This window comes from Engraulis encrasicolus, chromosome 4 (genome assembly GCF_034702125.1).
Source record: "Engraulis encrasicolus isolate BLACKSEA-1 chromosome 4, IST_EnEncr_1.0, whole genome shotgun sequence".
Classification (NCBI taxonomy): domain Eukaryota; kingdom Metazoa; phylum Chordata; class Actinopteri; order Clupeiformes; family Engraulidae; genus Engraulis; species Engraulis encrasicolus.
In genome coordinates, this window is record NC_085860.1 from 3,035,001 (window position 1) to 3,042,500 (window position 7,500).

The 7,500-nt window shown below is 42.3% G+C and overlaps 1 protein-coding gene across 6 annotated transcripts in view; it reads right to left on the bottom strand.

The window, feature by feature from the left end:
- Positions 1–7,500, bottom strand: part of LOC134447179 (transcription factor Sox-6-like) — an 85,652-nt gene that overhangs the window by 72,087 nt on the left and 6,065 nt on the right. For all 6 annotated transcript variants that reach the window (XM_063196521.1, XM_063196526.1, XM_063196520.1 and 3 more), the window contains exon 2: positions 834–904. The gene's annotated coding sequence lies outside the window, so the exon portion shown is untranslated. The remainder of the gene's footprint in view (positions 1–833; positions 905–7,500) is intronic.

Genomic DNA, 7,500 nt, shown 5'->3' on the forward strand with positions numbered 1-7,500 from the left:
GGTGAGTGAGGGAGTGCTATATGGGTACGTGACTGGTCTGAGCACCCTAGCAGGTTATTATATAGAGTTACATTCATAGTTCCTGAGTATGCTCACACCTTTTATGCAAACAAACCACACTGAAATGTGATATATGGAGGGGTCCCTGAAAAATTTCATAAAAATGTCATAAAGTGTCCCGTTGACTGAGGCCGGGGACAAGGGAAGCTCACATTCTCCATAGTTGCAGCCACAGTCCGTAACTTCGGCCAATTTAATTCCGAACTGGTACAGTGAAGCTCTTTGTAGCAATCCTGTTTTCTCCAGGGAGGTCTATACAGAGGTTTTTTAGTGACGTATACATGGGTGTGCTTGACTATATCTCTCTGTATAGGCTTTTTAGCCATTTGGCAAATACTGAGAATTGAGATGCAAATCTTACAGTAATATTCAACCATGACTGTGTTAAAATGATTCAGGAAAGAGGGCATTGATTATTTTGTGTACCTCTAAGAAAACAATAAAGCAGTTACCATGGTAATGCTACTACCAACAAACGCTGGCAAGTGAGGTAAAAGATCTGTGTGACGATCCATGCATTTCAAATTAAGGCAAGTAATGATGTCATAGCACAGAAAATGTAATAAACTTAAGGTACTGGACAGGCTTATTGTAAAGCAAAAAGCAACACATTTTATACGGCCACAGCTAATGCAAATGCATAAGTGTTCTTTTGTGATACACTACTAATTATTTTTCTTCAACAACACAAGATGACAACAGGTAAGTAACAGCATTTTAAGTGTACAGCAGATTATACCATGTGAAAATGTTGAGTGGTTTTGTGTACTCACATATATTTTTTTATCTTTGTCCCTGCATTAATCTCTCACTGGATGACAAATCTGGGAAACATGAATCTGACCTGAGGAAAAACACAAAAACAAAAATAGTTATTTTACAGTGCAAATACAAATATATTGCATTGTCATTGATCCAGATTTAAAAATGCAGTATACAAAACAGAGTGCTTTCCTCACATAGTCATGAACATTTAATCATTTCTAAACATTTATTTCTATTAAAAAATGGCCAGTGGGCAAGGTCACTGACGCAAAAAATAGGCCACCATCACGAATGACAAGATCAGTTCGGAGAAGGAAACGAGTCTAGCACCTGGAAATAAAATCCAGACAAATATGTAAACCAGGTACTGCTTTAGATATGCTACTTCCAGATATGACTAATTAGTCAATTGTATACAGTGCAGAAACCTACAAAGCAATTGAATTGATATTTGAATCATCGTTGGCCTGAAGAAAGGCAAACAAACTATGCTCTCTATTAAAAATGAAACCTTTTTTTCCCAGACGGTAACAAAATAACAAAAGCAGAGGACAGAGCTGGAGGTACACATCGTGCACTCACTCGCTATCATCAGTAAATCTTTGAACAGTCCTAAAAGTTTTAACAGACCACACATGTTAATATCCATCAGGAACCAACTGGAAAAAAGAGACTTGGCCTGATTTCCGTAGACCACAATTCAAAGTTTCCCCCTCTCTCCATGCTGAGTGAAATGGCTATAAATGCCATTTTTTAACGTAGTTGACCTTTGCTCTTAAGGTATAGGCTATGGGCCACAATGAAGTATTACATTTTACTCTCTGTATGGGAGACCAATTGCCTGAGATGGACCAGACACATTTACTTCTCAACGGGTGGGCGCTTTGTTTAAACTGTAATCCCATTGGCTGTGCCTTCAATTTCTGTCTGCGATTGGTTGTTAAGAAAATGTAGCCCAGGTGGGCCGAATCCTTTCCTTTACGCCATATGTACTGCAGTGAACTGAAAAATACTGAGGGGAGAGACAACAGCAACAATACATTAACTGTGACTTAATATAAGCATGAGTTTAAAATCCTGTCTGGGGCCAGCACACACCAACCCAGTCTGGCGTTTCAGCTTGCACGTGTGCTCTCTCTCTCTCTTGTCTCACCTCATCTCAACCGCGGTGGACAAAAATATAGTGTATCTACTTTAACAAGACTGAATACAAATGCATTTTTTCTATGCAATGAAAGTCTCTATTCACCAGAGCAAAGGTGGGAGGTCAGCTCCTGGTCGCTATCATAAATCACAAGCCTAAATCATTCTTTCCTGCCCAGGTGCCCTGAATTGCATAACAAAACAGCCTGTGCAAAAAAGACAAAGGCCAGTATTCTCTGAAGGGTGACAAATTCGGCATATCATTGGGTTATTTAGTGATGGCAGCCGCCCAATCAGAGAGCTGCACAGCTGTTAGAGCATTCCGTCGATTCTCACGACACAGCACAAACGCATATGCTCATGTGTGCACTCGGAAGACTGCTGTGCAGGCCTCAGCACTGGAGGGTATTAAGCCATTTCAAGGACTCCTATGACAAGCCATGAAATGGTACCTACTTAAAGCGATACCAAGTATGTTTTGGCTACAGTTGCCCCACAGGTTGGAAAAGAAGTTGTTTCTCAAGAAGACCCACAACGAGATGCTCAGCTCCTCCAAAAGTGCATAATGCGGTTGAAGTCCAAAGTGGGTGGCAAAGAGAATTCAGTGCTTTTCACAATGTTACAAGATTAAACCAGTTAGAATACATTATTTTAAGGTCAGAAAAAACCCCTCTGTGTTGCTTTACGTGCCCATGGTCAAAGAGAGGGCATTGCTTCAAGGGCAGGGTTGTTAGCGTGGGAGCAAGCAAAACAGACAGTGGTCATGTATGTTCATATGAGTAAAGAATTCTGGCCACATCTACTCTCCAAGACAGAAAGACAGAGGTTTGCCTCTCTACACAGCAATGTCTCAAAGTTAGATGTTGATGGGCCACATCATGAACTGAACATCCATTACTAAATCCTTTACAAGCATTAGGCTACCTTAGCAGGGTGTTGTATTTATTGCTATTCAATTCAGTCAGATAATTAACACACACATAAGCACACACGCACGCACAGTGCATGGCTCCATGGGTCAGCACAGTAGGAAGACAACCGATTGGACGTTAACCTGCGTTAACCGGTGTTGTGTTACCTTGATGTGGTGTTGTCTGGATGAAAAACAAAGACTGTAGGGGCATGTGGCTACAAGCTAGACACAAGCGGCCTCACCCTAAAACCCAAAAGGTAATAACTCGCTGATCGCTTCGGGGCGGTTCAAGATGCTCCACGGCTTTGCAGAAATCTGCGAAACAAAAGGCCTGTTCCAATCCAGCAATATGCCTTCAGCCTGACAAGCGGCATGAATGCGCGCTGGAGATTACTTTTGCCAGCCATCTTTTTTTGCGCTGCTTGGAATGCACGGACACGTCACTGCACGCCATGGAGACACTGAAGGCCACCTGCAAGCTCCCTCACTGTCACCGCTCCACATGAGAAAGCACTTTTTGGGGGCAAACGTCTGCTTTCTGCTGATCCTTCAAATGGGACATATACTTGGATCTGTGCCCAAAACTCGTTCTATGGATTGTTTTGACAAGTAAAACGTCTATAGGATATGATTACCCATTCACTTGTGCAATTTGAAAGACTGTATTTGGTATATGAAGTCATTAGGACGACGTGTTAAAAAAAGATCTAGTTGGTGGAGAGTGCTTTAAAGAAGTCTGACACTTCAGCATTAGATACTCCATGCGCTGAACAAAACAGGGGGCGGGGGAGCTGACATGACACGTACATTATTGCAGTGCAACAGGTGGCTCTGTGGTGGGCCAGTGGTACTTGACCCCTCAGACTTGCTCTGGGAGCAGCTGTCTGCTGGACCATGCGGCGCGGCGCGGATGGGGTAACACAAGAGCAGAGCAGAGGGGCTTTGCAGAGTGGCAGATTTGTTTGAATTTAGACACAGCCGTTTCTGAACACATAGACACACAGTGCATTGTGACCATTGTGTCAGTTATGGTGTATGTGCCACGCATTTCTCACATTCATTTTTTTTTTATTTCCTCAATTTCCGCAATTCAGCTGAGTAGATAAAAATAGAGCAATAATAGGGTTGTAGTTGAGGTGCACTTCTGAGTCAATTTCTTATTTTGACTGAACATCATGTCTGTTTATTTGATTTCTCTTCATGGTACTGCAAATTCAAACAAGCATCACCTATTTACTCTACCTCCAAGGCCTATCAGTACGATGTGGATGTGAAAGCCCTGACCTCGTAATTTCTCAGGCTATCAGATCAGAATGTAATGTACACTCTAAGAACTCATCGGAAAGGATCTGCCAGTCCTTGAGGGTTGACAGTTGACAGGTCTCTTACTGTCTGTATATTTGTGATGTATTCACACGCTATTTCATGAAGAGAATAACAGTCACCCATGCCTCCTGTGTCAAGACAACTGCACTACCAAGCACTGTGACCACCAGACCCAAAATCTGTACTGTATGTGTCATGGATTGCTCACTGTTATCAGGGTTTCCCACAGCACTTTATTGTTAAGGCGGTCACCTTTACAACAAACACCTGCCGCCTTGACTAGGTCCCCTAAAGTGATTAACATTTTGAGTTGTGAACCTGATTTCTAAAGTTACTTCACCAAAAATGCACACTTTTGGGGGTTTTCATATGACACTGCACAGCAATGCCTTTTCTATGGTGACAGTCATGTGTCATACCCCCCACAACCTTGACCAGCCAAATTTCTGAAGAAAACGCTGGCTATGGAAGTAAAAATGAGGTCGGGGGGGTTGACATGTTCAAGAGCTCTTTGCACCTCTGAATCAAACCTTGGGTGCAGGAACAAAGTGGGGTGGTGGAAGAGGAGAACGGTTGAGTGCTAGCTAGCCTCTTTGGAATGCTGTTTCACTATGCACGCCAGGATCATCTCTGACCCGCTCGAATCCAGCTACAGTATGCACACACGGTGCAGTGCTGACACACCAGCATTAGGCTGCAATGCAGAAGAGCAAAGGTTCATCAACATACAGTATGTCCTCCATACTTGCCAGCCACTGATATACTGTGCAATGTTGCAATGTTACAGGGACAATTAGGTGGATAGTTCAGTCATAGGATGCAAGCTGCTCAGAATCCTGTGGACGACATCACTTTCCTTTCAAAGACTTTCTTTCTTCTTGCATGCCTTTTGAATATGACTGTGTTAAATGTCATCAATGAAGACATTTGAATGGAGAGGAGGGAAAATAATGCACGTACAGTATGTGGCCAATCAATGCATACATTTGTTACCAGTTCATGCAATTAACTTTTTTATATAAAAGAGTCTTGGAAAAACCTCTTGCTCTGTCAGTGCATACATTTGGTGAAAGATTGCATTAGGATTATCCTCGGTGCTCACATCCATCTTTCCAGACAGGATACTTAACGCCAAAGACTTTAGATGGCTCTCAAGTGAAATGTTTTGCTTAACATCAAATGAAAAGTTCACATAAACCCAAACATATTTAATTCATGTCTCTTCAGTGCCACGTTAAACAGGCTACACGGCATACTGTGTGTAAAGAAACGCGTCTCTCTGCAAAGGACATCTGGAAGACAGTGGACCTCACAAATGGACTCAGGTTACCGAAATGCATTCAGTCGTTGGTTTTACTGACATCACAAGCTTTGCCTTATATGTGTCACTGCACACGATGGCAGGCAGTCAGCTACTGTTGCAAGGACTGTATTGGAACACAGTGCTGAAAACATTCCGTTCCAAACATATAATGGTCTACTATATTTTACCTCCTTATGTAATAGAAATGCCCCCTCTACGCTCCCCAATATACTGGATGTTTAACTCGAAGAATCTAGGCAAATCATTTTCAGACTATCTTCAAACATACGTATGATCAACAGTGGCAGACAAGACAGCACAGATACGACACAATAAAATATTCAAGTTAAGTGTGCAAAAAAGGCATAAACTGGCCATCAATTGGTTGCCATTTTCTTTTTGTTTCAATTAAGCTTTTGTCATTGTCAAACTTAACCCCTCTCAGAGGCCCCCCAAAAAACCCACTCACGGTTTCTGTTTAGACATACATTGCCCCTTGAGAATCTCGAGAGCCCTGGAGTGATTGTCTTCCCGCTCCCAGTGTGTGCTTCAGTTAAACCCCACACCGCACCACACCACAACATAACACAACACAACACAACACAGCTTGCGGTGTCTTGAGGGGCTAAAGGGCTGTCCGAGGGATCGCGACATGAGGTTAGTATTATGAGGAGCTGCTGCTGCGCAAAGGCCGGCAGGACAGGTGGGTCACATGGGGAGATACTTCTAATACTCCTCAGGCAGGCAGGCAGGCAGACACATGGCTCTCATTACTGCCCAGGAGTGCCATCCAACACAAATACCACCAGGGCTCAACTAGCCACTACTGTTTGTCGGATCATATAATCTGCAATCTGCTGCCTGCCTGCCTGTCCAGTCCAGACCAGAGAAGAGCTGCAGTCTTGAGACGCAACTGTTGCACTCTCTTCGCTCCAGTCATTCTCTCTTTTTCTCTCACTCCGTCTCTCTCGTTCTCTCACCACATCTCTTTCTCGCTCTGTCTTTGTCTTCCTCTCTCTCTATAACCAACTCCCTCACTTGATTTTCCCTAGCGTTGTCTATCCTTTTCTTTAATATTTTTGCACTACTTTTCAAATCACTCACTTTTTCCATGTCTGTTTGTGGCCCTCTTACCTCTCTACACTTCCATCTTTAAGTACTTTAAAGCCACACCTTAAAAAAGTGATGCACAGAACCAACTTCCAAAAGAGCTTTGTTTACATTGATAGTTACATCAGCATCATTTGCACTGGCGGTTACATAAAGTTAAACCAGCTTTTTTCAAACTCCAAAGTCTAGACAAAGTCCTATTCTCTTCAAGTTGATGACAACAATATAGCAAAGAAAGATGCACAGAAAAAGATTGACTTTTCAATACCCGATTGCATGTGGTTTCAGGTGGTTCTAAATTGAGTCATACAGTACCTCAATTTCCAACTACATCAGACAAACTAGGCAGCAACCAAAGTCCTTGATTTGCTTCAACAATTCATACCTGCTGTGGGGCTTAAGAGCAGTCTTTTGCTCCTATTTCAGAACTGAATCTAACTGAAAAGCTACAAGATGAAAGGTCATTTTGTGTATAAAATCACAACTATTACAGTAAGTCAGAGGGTATTCAGGTACCTCAGTGTGCTGACTCAGTCATTGAGGAGTTGAAATGTGATATCATCTATTGTCAAATGACTTGGCATGCTCTTCTCACCACGTCTTAAATGTGGTCTGAGGTGGAATGTGTGGGTTATGGAAGTATCTATAGATGTTCAGCATGTAATAAGTACATAGTATAATCCATTTGATCATCTGGCACACAACATTGAGTTTCACAGAGATTACTACAAATTATTTTCAAAACTATGTTTGACAGTTGATGTGCACTTCATGCTCCATGGGTTCTCATTAAACTTTAGAAAATGTTATGTTATAACATGTTGCAGACTTAAAACAACAGTATTTAAGAAAAATAAAACGCCTTTCCCCCTTCTGCCAG